Below are 15,489 nucleotides of genomic sequence, written 5' to 3' on the forward strand. Positions count from 1 at the left end.
ACACACACACACACACACACACACACACACAGAGATCCATCCGTTTTTTTAATGTGTGTGAATTTCGAACTTCCTTCTCGCTTAAAATAGCTGCACTGACATAACGTTACAATACCAAAAGAAGCGCTCAAGAATAATAATAGGTTTTTAAAAATAGTAAAGAGAAGGTTTCCTAATAACAGCGTACACATGGTTTCTACGTCTACTTAAAGTAGATTATTTGTATATTAGTCATCTAATATTTACACCGTCACTTTCCCGTTGCTGACATTGGCTGAAGTCGTCACGGTTGATCAGTTGGATGCTAGTTTAAGACATACTTTAAATACACTCCTGGAAATTGAAATAAGAACACCGTGAATTCATTGTCCCAGGAAGGGGAAACTTTATTGACACATTCCTGGGGTCAGATACATCACATGATCACACTGACAGAACCACAGGCACATAGACACAGGCAACAGAGCATGCACAATGTCGGCACTAGTACAGTGTATATCCACCTTTCGCAGCAATGCAGGCTGCTATTCTCCCATGGAGACGATCGTAGAGATGCTGGATGTAGTCCTGTGGAACGGCTTGCCATGCCATTTCCACCTGGCGCCTCAGTTGGACCAGCGTTCGTGCTGGACGTGCAGACCGCGTGAGACGACGCTTCATCCAGTCCCAAACATGCTCAATGGGGGACAGATCCGGAGATCTTGCTGGCCAGGGTAGTTGACTTACACCTTCTAGAGCACGTTGGGTGGCACGGGATACATGCGGACGTGCATTGTCCTGTTGGAACAGCAAGTTCCCTTGCCGGTCTAGGAATGGTAGAACGATAGGTTCGATGACGGTTTGGATGTACCGTGCACTATTCAGTGTCCCCTCGACGATCACCAGTGGTGTACGGCCAGTGTAGGAGATCGCTCCCCACACCATGATGCCGGGTGTTGGCCCTGTGTGCCTCGGTCGTATGCAGTCCTGATTGTGGCGCTCACCTGCACGGCGCCAAACACGCATACGACCATCATTGGCACCAAGGCAGAAGCGACTCTCATCGCTGAAGACGACACGTCTCCATTCGTCCCTCCATTCACGCCTGTCGCGACACCACTGGAGGCGGGCTGCACGATGTTGGGGCGTGAGCGGAAGACGGCCTAACGGTGTGCGGGACCGTAGCCCAGCTTCATGGAGACGGTTGCGAATGGTCCTCGCCGATACCCCAGGAGCAACAGTGTCCCTAATTTGCTGGGAAGTGGCGGTGCGGTCCCCTACGGCACTGCGTAGGATCCTACGGTCTTGGCGTGCATCCGTGCGTCGCTGCGGTCCGGTCCCAGGTCGACGGGCACGTGCATCTTCCGCCGACCACTGGCGACAACATCGATGTACTGTGGAGACCTCACGCCCCACGTGTTGAGCAATTCGGCGGTACGTCCACCCGGCCTCCCGCATGCCCACTATACGCCCTCGCTCAAAGTCTGTCAACTGCACATACGGTTCACGTCCACGCTGTCGCGGCATGCTACCAGTGTTAAAGACTGCGATGGAGCTCCGTATGCCACGGCAAACTGGCTGACACTGACGGCGGCGGTGCACAAATGCTGCGCAGCTAGCGCCATTCGACGGCCAACACCGCGGTTCCTGGTGTGTCCGCTGTGCCGTGCGTGTGATCATTGCTTGTACAGCCCTCTCGCAGTGTCCGGAGCAAGTATGGTGGGTCTGACACACCGGTGTCAATGTGTTCTTTTTTCCATTTCCAGGAGTGTATATTACCCTCTCTAATTCCTACAATTCTGTGACGAGTATACGCTGATAAGCTAAAAAATTATGACCAAAGCCCATTTCGAGACTGAATGCCTCCTGGTTTAGCTGCGGCCGCTTGAAGTGGTAAGGCAAGTATATGAGAGGAGTAGACACGAATAGGGAATCAGTGTAGTAACGATGCGGCCACAGATGGCGAAGTACACTGCCATAAGCGACTTTAACAGCGGGTGGACGTTTCTGGCCTGGGGCCTGTAAACGATCATTTCGGGAACGGCGAGTCTCGTCCGTTGTTCTCTTGCTACTGCCGCGGTCACCTATGGAAAGGGAGCGAAGGACGGTGAAAGTAAGAGTAGGCGAGAGGGTGTTGGACGTCAACGTTCCATCACGGAGGCTTGAATGCTCTGTAAAGCGTGATATTACGGTTAACACTTTCACTACCAATTTTGTTTCAGAGCGGAAGACATTCTTGCACGACTATTTTAATTACTGGATAATCAGAACTAAGAATAAGAAAAGATAAATATTATCCGTCGTTTATCCATAAGTACCTCCGAGATTTGAGAATAAAAATGCACAAAAACTGCCAGATATACAGAAAACAGACATACATTATTGGATAGAGCATCTCTGCAAGTTCTTAACTGCCACGGTGGTACCAGGTTATGTTCACGGACGAGTCCGGGTATAGTTTGAACAGTGACTTTCGCCGAGTTTTCATCTGGCGTGAAGCAGGAACCAGATACCAACCACTTAATGTCCTTGAAAGTCCTGGAGGTCTTGGTTTGATGGCGTGGGGTGGGATTATGATTGGTGTACGTACACCCCTGCATGTCTTTGACAGAGGAACTGCAACAGGTCAGGTGTATCGGGACGTCACTTTGCACCAGTATGGCCGCCTTTTCAGGGTTGCAGTGGGTCCCATCTTCCTCCTTGATGGATGATAACCACGGCCCCACCGAGCTGCCATCGTGGAGGAGGACCTTGAAACAGAAGATATCAGGCGAATGGAGTGGCCTGCCTGTTCTCCAGACCTAAACCCCATCGAGCACGTCTGGGGTGCTCTCGATCGACGTATCGCTGCACGTCTTCAAACCCCTACGACACTTCAGAAGCTCCGACAGGCACTGGTGCAAGAATGGGAGGCTACACCGCAGCAGATGCTCGACGACCTGATCTAGAGTATGCCAACCCGTTGTGCGGCCTGTGTACGTTTGCATGGTGATCATATCCCATATTGATGTAGGGGCACATGTGCAGGAAACAGTGGCGTTTTCTATCACATATGTTTCGGGACGGTTTTCTCAACTTATCATCAATACCGTGGACTTACAGATCTGTGTCGTGTGTGTTCCCTATGTGCCTATACTATTAGCGCCAGTTTTGTGTAGTGCCACGTTGTGTGGCACCACATTCTGCAATTATCGTTAATTTATGAACATGAGTTTATCTTCTCGTAGCTACGTTAAAATTTTTAGCAATAGGAGATATCTATTCCAGCTTGCAACACAGTATTCTAATCGGACAGTGTACTATTTTATGTACTATACCCGAAACACGCGAACCAATATCTAAATCAACTAAACAGGAATTTATGAAGGTTTAATTATGTTATTAAGAGTACAGGTAAATACATTCATTTCATTTATGTTCACTTCGAACAAACTTGGCTTTTCACGTCTCCATTTTCTTCGACTACTTTCTTTTTATATATATGCTTAATACCATAGGCAACGGCGTTGCCGTAGCGGATACACCGGTTCCCGTGAGATCACCGAAGTTAAGCGCTGTCGGGCGTGGTCGGCACTTGGATGGGTGACCATCCAGGCCGCCATGCGCTGTTGCCATTTTTCGGGGTGCATTCAGCCTCTTGATGCCAATTGAGGAGCTACTCGACCGAATAGTAGCGGCTTCGGTCAAGAAAACCATCTTACCACCGGGAGAGCGGTGTGCTGACCCCACGCCCCTCCTATCCGCATCTTCCACCGAGGACGACACGGCGGTCGGATGGTCCCGGTAGGCCACTAGTGGCCCGAAGACGGAGTGCTTAATACCATCCACAGCGCAGTCACTTCGAATGCAGTTGATTGTTGCAGATATTTCTTTGTAAGACTGCAACTACTAACTACAGTTTTTGTAATCAGCGTATTTTGTGATATGAAGAATTTCGTAGTCTCTATTCTTTGCAATGATCATCCTAGTGGTAGCCACGCACAAAATATGCTTCATCGTTTTATAGCTTAATTGCGCTAAGGCAATCGAAGCGACATGCATACAATGACTAACTCTGATGAAAGATCACTGCTAAGGCCTTTCCTACTTCGCTGTGAAATATTTGACTAAAAACTTGTGATAAGTATATATCGTTTATCGTTGACCACCAGCACTACATTACTGGCATCAAATAGACGTGAGCTGAGGCTTGTATTTATCGTTGGTCACTGTACCTTTTCTGTTTTTATAACGATGCCAAATCTCCCTTTTGTGAATTTCCGGTTTTTCCTTTCTGGCGTTCCTTCTCTATGAGCCGGCAATGTGGTTCACTATCGTCTAGTAGCAAGGCGGAGACTGGCACGCGCACCAGCGAGCGATCGGAGGTGTCGGCAGAGGGCCATGCAGAGTCAGCAGGAGCCGTGCCGGCAGGTAGGCATCAGTCAGGGTGACGGCATTACCGCCGCTTACCGTGTTCCGGCAGCGCCGTGACAGACGCCGCGCGGATACAGCACGCCGTAATCCGTTCCGTTGCGTTATGTTCCGTTGCGTTTCGCGGCGGCAGATTAGTGTGATTCGCCGTGCTGCCTCATATCTGGCATAGCAGCGAGGAGGCCGCGTGGTGTTCAAATAGGCAGTGGCTCGGCGCGGTCCGGCGTAATGGAGACCCGACCAGCCTATACTCGCCATGCAGACAGAACTGTCTTAATTAACTGTGCTTCCCTGCAATTCTATGGGACAGTGATACGTTTCATGAGCACGAAATATCATCCGTGGTTGTGGATGACGACAGAGAGGTTGCGGATTATACATGTCAAGAGTCCGCCCTGACAGCTGAGTGGTCAGCGCGACGGATTGCTGTCCTACGTGCCCGGGTTCGATTCCCGGCTGGGTCGGGGATTTTCTCCGCCCAGGGACTGGGTGTTGTGTTGTCTTCATCATGTAATAAGACCTGCAACAAGAGGCGGACCTGCCCCATAAGGGGCCTCCCGGCCAATGACGCCAAACGCTCATTTCATTTTCCATACATGTCAAGTGACACCACAAAGTTAACCACAAAGTATTTAACGAATTTGTGGAGTTTGGTTGCTACCAGCCTAGGTAGCCCACGCTGTTAACGAGCGCTACTGCTATACCATTCGGCCTGAAGATTGCCAGTGGCATGCTGAGTCCTGGTAGTGTAAGGAACTTTCGCCATCATTATTTAACTATGAAGTGAAGAGAGGACTTGGTATGTTTGCCTGACGACGACTCCTTTGAGCTGTTCGTCGAGCATGGGGGAAGACTTTGCTGGTAATAGTTGATAAACACATTAAACAAACCAGAATAAGATTTTCACTCTGCAGCGGAGTGTGCGCTGATATGAAACTTCCTGGCAGATTAAATTTTTGTGCCAGACGGAGACTCGAACTTGCCCGCGGAAAGCAAAGCTACGTCGCAAGTTGCAGTTATCAGTCATCAAAAAACAGGAAGAAAGAATAAATTCGAATTTTCTTTCAGTTCTTTGTCATTTGGGATACTTACCACGTACTCAGCAACGTATTACTTCAGCAGTACATCTACTGAGTACAATAAATCTGAGAAATGTGAATTATTTTAGTTCCAAAAACATGAGATGCATATACCTAGCTCCAACTGAAACTTCTCTGTTGGATTCGTTTCAACTTGTATTTTGTGCTGTCACGCTCAATTATTTGTAATTTAGTTTTGTACTTCGTGTTTGTCCCCAGTAACACACAGCTACATTAAAGTACCAATTTTTCCAGTAAGTATCTAATCCTGTATAAATTGTCTACGTTTTGTGCTTCCAAATTTCCTTTCTGTCTTCATCATCTGTATGAATAAGTGAGCGTGTGTGTATGTTGAACTTCTCTTTCATATGGTAGCAGTAGAGCATCCAGCTCTCTGCTGTGGTAGCAACAGCGTAACCAACGTAGCTTCCTCAGTCAAGGAAAAGAGATTTGTAACCTTTCGGTAGTCATAGTTGGTGGCGGAAAGGACCCCTCTGGTCTCTTCCAGCTACCTGGGGGAAGTTCGTTGGAGGGAGAGCGTGCACTCGGCACTCAGGAATGAACCTCTGGTGAGTGAAAACGATACTCTTAAAGAGCGACATGGCGCTGGTGATTGCGTTAATGTGTGATGGTATATAGCTATTGTAACTGATATACGCGTTTGATGTGCTAGTTCATTTTCAAATTCGGTAGTCGAATTCTTATATTTTTCAGAATGTAATCACGAGTATGTTTCCTGTATTTAGTAAGTTTTTCTGCTCCTTGCTTTGTACAACCAGAACATTTGGTATAGGATGTTCGTTACTCCATCTCAGGTTTAAAATTCAGTTTTCTGAATTTTCTTTTAATTGGAATGTATTTGTGAACTTTTCTCGCGTGTATGTGTTTTTTTTTATAATTTTAATTTCGTTTCAGTTTTAAGATTGTGTAGCTCTGCTCATACCACTTGGTGCTGATTTCACCGTATAAATTTCAGTACCAACTTGGATACGTTTTCTTCTCAATTCCGCATATTTGATTGCTATATGTATTTATACGGTTTTCATTTGTGTTCGTGAAGTTTTCACGAGTCACAGTAATTTTGTTTCGTTCACAACGACATCTGCGGGTGTTTCACGCCAGTGGGTGTTAGTTTCATATGTAAGGTGACGCAGATAAATTTCTTTGTCTGCAAGTATTCCTTAGTATTCGTATTCACAATAATTCGATCATAGCGGCAGCGATGAACTCTTAGCCTTTGACTTGTTGTGTCGGGGAAAATTCATTTTACCTCCATTTTTATGTGTCTGAATCTAATATGTTTGTGTTACGTTTATCACCGCCATGTACCTCAGCACTCAACATAATAACAATATAAGTGAGGTAATGAATTAAATAATATCCAACGACATATCATAGTTTACAATTACTTTGTGAATTTTAATATGATGTTTTATTTTAATAATTTATGTTAAACAGTGATGACTGTCTCTCAGACAAACCCCTCCCCTTTTGTAAGATTATTTTTAACACATCCCACCTGACGTTTATTATTATTATTATTATTATTATTATTAAGCATTACAATCCATGAAGGCTTTTTGCTGCAGAATGGACAATGTTGAACCACTTTGCTCTGTCTTTACAAGTAATTTGCCACTGTCTGTCATGTCCTAGTTTTCTGAGATCGTCTTGAATATTGTCCAAGTATCTCATGCGTGGGCGTCCAAGAGGTCGTCTTCCGGTGGGAATCTCTTCAGTCACTTTCTTGATGGTCCTGTTTGGTGGTGCTCTGATGACATGCCCTATCCATTTCAGTCTTTTGGCTTTAATAGCGGGATAAGATAAAGTACATTGTTTTGTCTGTATTCAGCTGGAGGCCTGTGCCATTTGTGGCTTTAATTAATTGTGCTGTAAGAAGCTTCAAATCATTCTCGCTGTCAGATAATAATGCAATGTCATCAGCGTATGCTACAATGTTAATTTTGCTTTCCAGTTGTGCTCCAATTTGTAGTAGCTTTACTTTTTGGATTATTCTATTGATTACTATGTTAAAGAGAACTGGTGAGAGTGAATCCCCTTGTTTGACTCCAGTTTTAACCTCAAAGTCTTCAGAAAGTTTGCCAGCTACTTTTATTTTGTATTTTGAGTTTAAAGTGCAAGCTTTTATTAAATTTATCAATTTGTTAGGGATGCCAATCTGCCTCATGCACTTCCATAAATATTCCCTGTTGATACTGTCAAAAGCTTTTTTAAAATCAATGAAAAGCATATGTACATTTTGATTGAATTCATATTTCTTTTCACCCAACATCCTTAGGACATATATATTGTCAATAGTCGATCTGTTAGGTTTCTGAAGCGCAAAAGGCAGGCCTGATATTTGTACACTTTTGTCTGATTATCCCGCTTTCTAGGTGTCAGTATTCCATTTCACCTACTTTCTCTTCTCCGTTTTGTATTTTCTCCTTTCGTCAATTAAATTCAATATCTCGTATGCTGTCCAACGTTTCCTCTGCATTCTTCCTTTTTGCCTGATTCTCTGCTACTTTCTCTAGTTTATCTCTCAAAGCTACCCATTCGTCTTCTATTGCATTCGTTTCAGTCAATCCTTACATAATCTAGCAGTTAAAGTCTCAACAATCTCTGATTCATTCACTTTATCCATGTCCTATTCGCTTTGCCTTACCTTTCTCCTACGTACTAAGTTTCAAGCTGAAGTTCATAAACAATAAATTATGATCAGAATTCACACTTACCCCATGTTTTGCAGCCTTATTCTCTGTCTTACTATTCCATATTCTGTGTGAAGCCTTCCGGTGTCTTTAGGTCTCTACTACGTGCAGCATATACCGGCGGTATTTGCATAGTCGTATATATATTTTCAGTGCAATAGAGATACAAAGTTAATGACAGTAAGAAATCAAATGAAATGCAATTACTCTACACCGATCCACCGGAGACCACTAAACCACACACAAAATGTCCCTCAACAAACTCCGAAATTTTGTGGGTGGATTCGGTTTCGCGTTGTACACTTTCACACGATTCATTAGATGGAACACTGTTCGATCCTTATGATGCATCAGTTCGGCTGCCATCATATTTTCCACGAAAAACTGTCGTTTTCATTTTAGCGTGTTGTGGTTTGATATGAGCGATATATGGTCTCTTAATGTGATTTTCGAATAGCTATTAATTTCCTATGCGAGCATAACATTGGCCATTCATCACAAAACCTCTGAAACTTATTGGACAATTCACAGTAAAGGAGGTCGCATCTTTACTGAATGTGTTACTAAGGTTCACAACAATCGGATCCACAGTAAAACAACAATGACTTTTTATGGGAGCAGTTTTCTCAGTGTTCAGTTACTATTAGATTTAGAGCAAGAATACAACACAAAAATGTAAGAATTTGAAAACCCTATGTTATTATTGCCTGGGTTCAAAATTGGTTCAAATGGCTCTGAGCACTATGAGACTGAACATCTGAAATCATCAGACCCCTACACTTAGAACTACTTAAACCTAACTAACCTAAGGACATCACACACATCCATGCCCGAGGCAGGATTCGAACCTGCGACCGTAGCAGTCACGCGGTTCCGGACTGAAGCGCCTAGAACCGCTCGGCCACAACGGCCGGCTTTGGCTGGGATATCACATGGAGTTAGTTCAGCTGCTAGTCGGAAAGTGTGTACTTCCTCTGCGTTCACTGATCCCTTTTCTTGTCGATACGAGAGAGTTGTGTCGTATGAGTATTTGTGGAGGGTAAGCGAGTGTAATGAATGCATGTACAGCGCAGTGTTATGTTTCTGCTGTGTGATTATGATGATGATAATGACGATGAGTGAAGGCAGAGGGTAAAACCCGATGCTGGCACATAGCCTACTCTTCTGGAATAGCACCAAGGGGGCCTCCAGACTTACGTCTCCGTCCGACGGTGTACCGCCACCAACAGCGTCACCTGACCTCACTTCATGAGACGCTGCAGAGAGGTTTTACATTTAACCCAGGACATTGGCGCAAACACTGGTAACAAGGAACTTTACGCAAACACCTATTCTAACCTTGCCGGACTAGTACTGGCAGTGAAAACTTCGTCCACCACCAGGATTCGAACTGGTATACTTCTGAGTCCAGCTCCAACGCACACGCGTGCGTTACCGACCTTTCCGTGAAACAATACTTACTCTAAAATAAATCTAAACTTTTACCCATTTAGTAGAAATTACAGACTCCAGGTAACTAAGGGCACAATTTGGTGCAGGATTTTTTTTTAGTTACATAGTGTAAAAAGAATAACAGAAAAATCATTGATTTAACGTTGGAATCAGGAAAAAGATAATTCAGAGATGCTCCTCGTGTGCGAAAACGAATCGGTGAGATGCCTCCGGAAAATGAACGCCGAGCCTTTGTTGGTCATGAGAAATAGAGCTTCGTCTGTCAACACCGCTCAGCGGGGAGATTCCAACTGCGGGGCGGATTGGAAAAAAATGCCCTTTAAGTAGTTAACAAAAGTAGACTGCTATTTAGCAACTCGTCTCATTATGTGGTGTCGTGTCAGTAAATCGTTCTCGTTCATTGATCAGTTTCTGAAAAGATGTACCAGGTGGCGCTCATTTCCGTGGTAAAGTATGGTTGATGAACTGCACGCCACACCGCTGGCCATCTGACCTCTGTGTGACGTCCTTCGACCCCGTTCCGTGGGTGAGTCCGCATTAATAGGTGATAAATATCTCGCGTAGGGGGTTTGATAAATGATAGCGCCCGTTCCATGTGGGACAGGGCGATCGCCGGTGGTATGAACTATATACGAGTTCGCCAACCACAAGTTCAGAGATGCTGTTGAGTCTGCGATTCCATAACTTCAAGATATTCGTACGCAAAGATCTGTGGCGAGCGCATGGACAGTGACCAAGGCGAGACATCTGCTTCGCATAGGGAGTGTGAGGGTGTCATATGTGACCTTGAATATGTGACCAGTACGGACAAAATGACCGAATAAAGCCGCTTGGATCCGTCGCGCCATCACTTCAGAGATAGGTAAAATTTGCACGTCGTTTGTTATGCGGGACGCTGTATAAATCTTAATAAATAGCACCTTTTTTTAAACATGTCCATTGCTCGTAATAACTGACTTAGAACGTCCGTCCTATTGTTGTGAAGAAGACGCCGGAAGTTAATCGATGTGGTGTCACGGATGTCTTGAGTGAAAACTATTCCTATAGAGCTTAGAGTCTCCATTGTCGTGAGTGGAGTCACATTTTTATCCGGAAGTCCTCTTCCAGAGGTCATCGTACAGGATTTGGCGACGTTCATATGGCTGCCCGCACGCAACCGTGTTCTTCGATCCACTGTGTCGCCTCTCTAACCTCCTAGTTGGTACGTACTATGAAGACGAGGTCGTCTGTATATGAGCGACATTTGAATGTGTATCCTCACAGGATGATCTCTGATAAACGATGTCGCAGGCAGCAGAGAAGCGGTTCTAGTACGATGGTGTATATGATCGTTGAAAGGGGACAACACTGTTGTACTGACCGTGCGATCGATATTCGTCTCGTCATCCGTCTATTGAAGATCACTCTCGACGAAGCATCACGAAGTAGGTGCATGATTATGAGGACGAAGGCAGTTGGGAAAGCCATCCGTTATATCTCCTTCACGAAGAAGGTGTACGTCACAGGATCGAAATCGAGGGAAATCATGGCTCCCTGTTGTTGTCGGCGGTTGCAGTGACGATGACGTCTCTATAATCACATAGCATTGATAGTATCTTAGTATTTCTTCCCAAGGACGTCTGTACGGGCTACAAGGTCAGTGGCAGAATTCGTCTGAGACATATTGCGAGGAGACACGTAAAAATCTTAAAACACGAGTTGAGTAAAGCGATTGGTTTGCAGCTGCCAGGTCGCACTCCTCAAGAGGATCTGGGTATCGGAATAATTAGACTTTTCAGAAATGCCGGTGGTGGCGGTGTCGCAGAGGACGCTAGTGCCTGGTACATTTCCCTCCATCGCGTCAACATTAAGTCCTTGAAGGTCCTATAAAATTCTAACGGCAGGCTGTCTGATCGTGGCGATCGGCTGAGAGCCCCCTTGGTGAGCTGATAAGTGTTGTCTTCAGCGGAGATGTCTGCTAAAAGAATGTCTGCCGCCTGGCCATCAGGGGTACGAACGACAGACTGCATTACGTCTGTAGGTGCCTTAACGTCAGGATCTTCCTCGCGATAGCTATGACGATACGGACCTTCGAATGCTATTGCGATGTCCGCCTGTGATAGTAGCCTTCGGTCATCAGGAAAATCCAAAGAACGGATCAGCGCTTGTCGACGGCATCTGAGGTCTGCGACGACATGATGGATTGAGGGCGTTTCTCCGTTGATGGCAATTGGCTTCGCATTCGGACAACTACGCCTTCCAATCGGCGCCGAGTAAGTACCAAAATCTTAGCTTTGATGCGTTGAACCTCGAACAGACATTTCGGGGATGGGTGTTCCGTAATGTCCCAGAGGACCGTACAGTAAAATTCTATCGTGCCGCAGTGCGACTACATTCGAACCTTACAACCAGAGCGCGGCGCGGGGCTGGCTTTATACACCCTACCCTCCACGGAAGACTGGCTGAGTGGCTCGAGACGTATGCACATCCCAGACGATCGCCATGTCTCACTTTCCAGTGTCTACGAGACTGATTCGACGTGCTAACAAGGGAATGGTCCAATAAGACATGTCGAAACCTACCATGAAATTTTTTTCACAGGAAAAAGACAACGAAATAAATGCACTGCCAAAAGTTTACCTGCTAAGAGGCACTGCAAGTTTTTTGTAAAAAATGTTGGAGTTATTACATTTTTGCCGAGTGAAGAACAACTTATAACAGCCGTTTTTACAGATTTACTCGTCTAGCACGCGATTCGGCGAATCACTCACGCAGCGGTGTTCACAGACACAAATTTTAAGCACCTAAAGCCTAAGCGAATGGAAACGAACACGTGCGAATGAGCATTTGCAGAAAACTCACTACCATTCGCTTGTATATGGGTAGAATCGTTTATACTAGAGGGAACGAAAGAGAACACGAGGTAGAAAAAACTGCCTATGAACGCTGTGTTATTAGTTTTTAGTTTTTGGGGCTAATAATCGGTATACAGGTACAACTCTATCCTGGTAGAACTAGAACGCGAAACTTTGCTATTCAGTGAGTGTTATTTTGCATGGCGAGCGCATTGTTCTTGACGGAGTATGCAAAACGGTGCAGGGAAGGAAGAATTGAGTTTCTCAATCTGGGGGGAACATGTCTTCATGCATCCATGCATGGAAATCGTGCACTTTACACGGAATTGTATTGGTCCAAAATTTTCCTTGTGTGTCGGTTGCCATTTTTCCCTGGCTTCTCATTACCATTGAGGGGGAATTTATAAACAGAACACTAATTGCCGACCTCGAGCATCATCTCAAGAGGTGACACAGCTAGCGTTTTCACTACGCGTGTCAGGTCTAATGGTCATATACTTTTTTCTTTTTTTTTCGAAAACAAAAATGGTCTAGTGGCAAAGCGGGCACTTCGTAATCCAGAGAGCGTGGGATCAAATCCCGTTCGGACCACAACTTTTTCACTATGATTTTTAACCGAGCATTCACTTACCACAGATGTTGGAGTGGCCACGAAAGAGATGTGGTTCCGATTCCACGTTAAACTGCAGGTTTCCATTTTCCGATTATGTAACTGGGGAAGGATAGCGACACGTATGTAGCAGCAGTGGCATCCAGCAGAAGGACATTTTTTTGAATAACATCATGTCGACAATTCAATTCTTGCAATTCTGATAAAAGTGACTAGCAGAGAAAATAGAATCATGGCAGTGTTTGATGTCACAGACGACTTCGATCAATGAGGACTCGTAATTTGTTGAAATGAAATGCGTCTTGCAGCACTACATTTTATAACATTTCCTGTAGGCCATTCCTTATAATAATGTTTGAATGTTGTACATTTGACTGTCAGTGAAACAGTTCTTTGTTTATTCACTGTAGTCGTCACAAAAATGCGAAGTGTCTACTGAATGACAAAAACAAACATTTTTCTTGCACCAGGTACACCAGACAAAGGAAAAATTGATGCAGTCAGGCACTTCGCAGTAACCGCTAGTTTTATTTAAACAGAATTGGGATGGAGTCAGGAATGGTCCCGGCTGTTGCTCTGCATATTGCGTTGCATACCTAACATACTTGATCAAGTTCCTAAAGCGTGCCGAAGAAAACTGGTGATGCACAAATGACTAGAACTTAAGAATACTGTTCCGTTGATAAACCTGAAATGGGAGAGAGGCATCGTAAATTATGTTGTCTGATAATTTCCTGAAAAATGCTTTCTATTGTCGAAAAAAAATCTTTATCGAGAGATTGAATTGCACTAGTGCTTCCAGGCGGATTCCACATTACAGCTACAGATTTTTCGACGTCCTCGATAAAAGCAGAGGCGCCATTATGTCCAGCCCATGAATCCAACAAAAGCAAAGAGTCAGTTTCTGCAGCTGGTAGGAATACGTTTCGAATGAAATGTTGAAAGTTATTCTTTCCCATTTTTCTAGATTCTAATACGTCCATTATAAGATTTTTGCAACTAAAAAATCCATTTTTTATTTTTGGTCCAAATTTGCCTTGCGGGTCTTGAAGACAGCTGTACAGCTGCGGTAACAGGAAACCAGTCATACTTATCACTGGCATTATCGTATACGAATGTGTCATTGGACTTATGGAATGGGACACCGCCTCCGTCTTTTCTTCACTCTGAAATCGTAAAGTGCGCTGTGTACACAGTTCTTTCACGAAACCCGACTGATCGGCGATATAAACAGCAGTTGCGGGGATAACAGCAAGTTTCGGCTTTACGTCAGCTATGAATTTCTCTATAGCATTGTCTATCATCACTGTCAGACGCTGTACACGTTTACGTGACGTAAACTTGATAATTTTGCGACTTCCTATTCTGTACGATTTCTTGAACCTGCGTAGCCAGGTCAATGAAGCCTGGCAATTAGCAATGACCATGTCAGACGCAATTCGGAGTGCTCAGTCACGTAGATCTCAATCGGTAGCGGTGCATAGTCTCTCACAAGCAGTTCTAAATCTTTCTAACAGTTTTTCATTCAGATGGTTTCGGGTTTCCGTTTCGCGCATAAGTATTGCTTCACGTAATTCATTCTTCCATTTGTACAGTTCGCGCTCCGATTTTACGAAACGGAAACGCCTTTCCACACATGCACACACCGTAACTTCAAGCGTTTTTTTCCCCCTTCGTTTTTTTTCTTTCCTGGGGAGGAATTCTTCAGAACTGTTACTGGCACAACTGACGTCGTCCGAACTACAATTCATGGAATCGTCAAAGTTAATTCCTGTTTCTTCTAACATACCCACAATTTCAAACGAAATGTCGATATCAGTCGAATGAATGCCAAGGAAATGAACTAACAAATGACACATATGTACATCCTCAGGAGATGTAGGTGATTTCGGCTGGAAACCACGTTCTTCATATTTCATCACTGCTAAGTTGAGAATGTTAATTGGAGTCCACATTACTGAGAAACTGGAAGAAAGGCATGCCTTACGAAAGCGCAATAAATATTAATTTAGCTTTATCTGTATTACCAGTGCTTACCAATATTGCAAAAAACAACGGATAATTTGTAACATGTTACCTGAGTGACTAATTCGAGAGAATAGTAACTGTGTACTGTAGTTTCAGAGAAACTATCAACGAACTGTAACCTAAAAAAATGGTTCAAATGGCTCTGAGCACTATGGGACTTAACTTCTAAGGTCATCAATACCCTAGAACTTAGAACTACCTAAACCTAACTAACCCAGGGACATCACACACATCCACGCCCGAGGCAGGAATCGAACCTGCGACCGCAGCGGTCACGCGGTTCCAGACTGTAGCGCCTTTAACCGCTTGGCCACACCGGCCGGCTGTAACCTAAAACTTCCTTTACAAATTACGATCGTGTTGGGTCGTGTTTCCTGTATACA

General features: G+C 44.6%; 1 protein-coding gene and 1 pseudogene across 1 annotated transcript in view; one reads left to right on the forward strand and one right to left on the reverse strand.

The window, feature by feature from the left end:
• LOC126162325 (neuronal acetylcholine receptor subunit alpha-7-like) overlaps window positions 1-15,489 on the reverse strand; it is a 558,269-nt gene that overhangs the window by 384,659 nt on the left and 158,121 nt on the right. The window lies entirely within an intron of this gene.
• LOC126105385 (5S ribosomal RNA) lies at window positions 3,476-3,593 on the forward strand (annotated as a pseudogene).

Source organism: Schistocerca cancellata, chromosome 1 (genome assembly GCF_023864275.1).
Source record: "Schistocerca cancellata isolate TAMUIC-IGC-003103 chromosome 1, iqSchCanc2.1, whole genome shotgun sequence".
Taxonomy (NCBI): domain Eukaryota; kingdom Metazoa; phylum Arthropoda; class Insecta; order Orthoptera; family Acrididae; genus Schistocerca; species Schistocerca cancellata.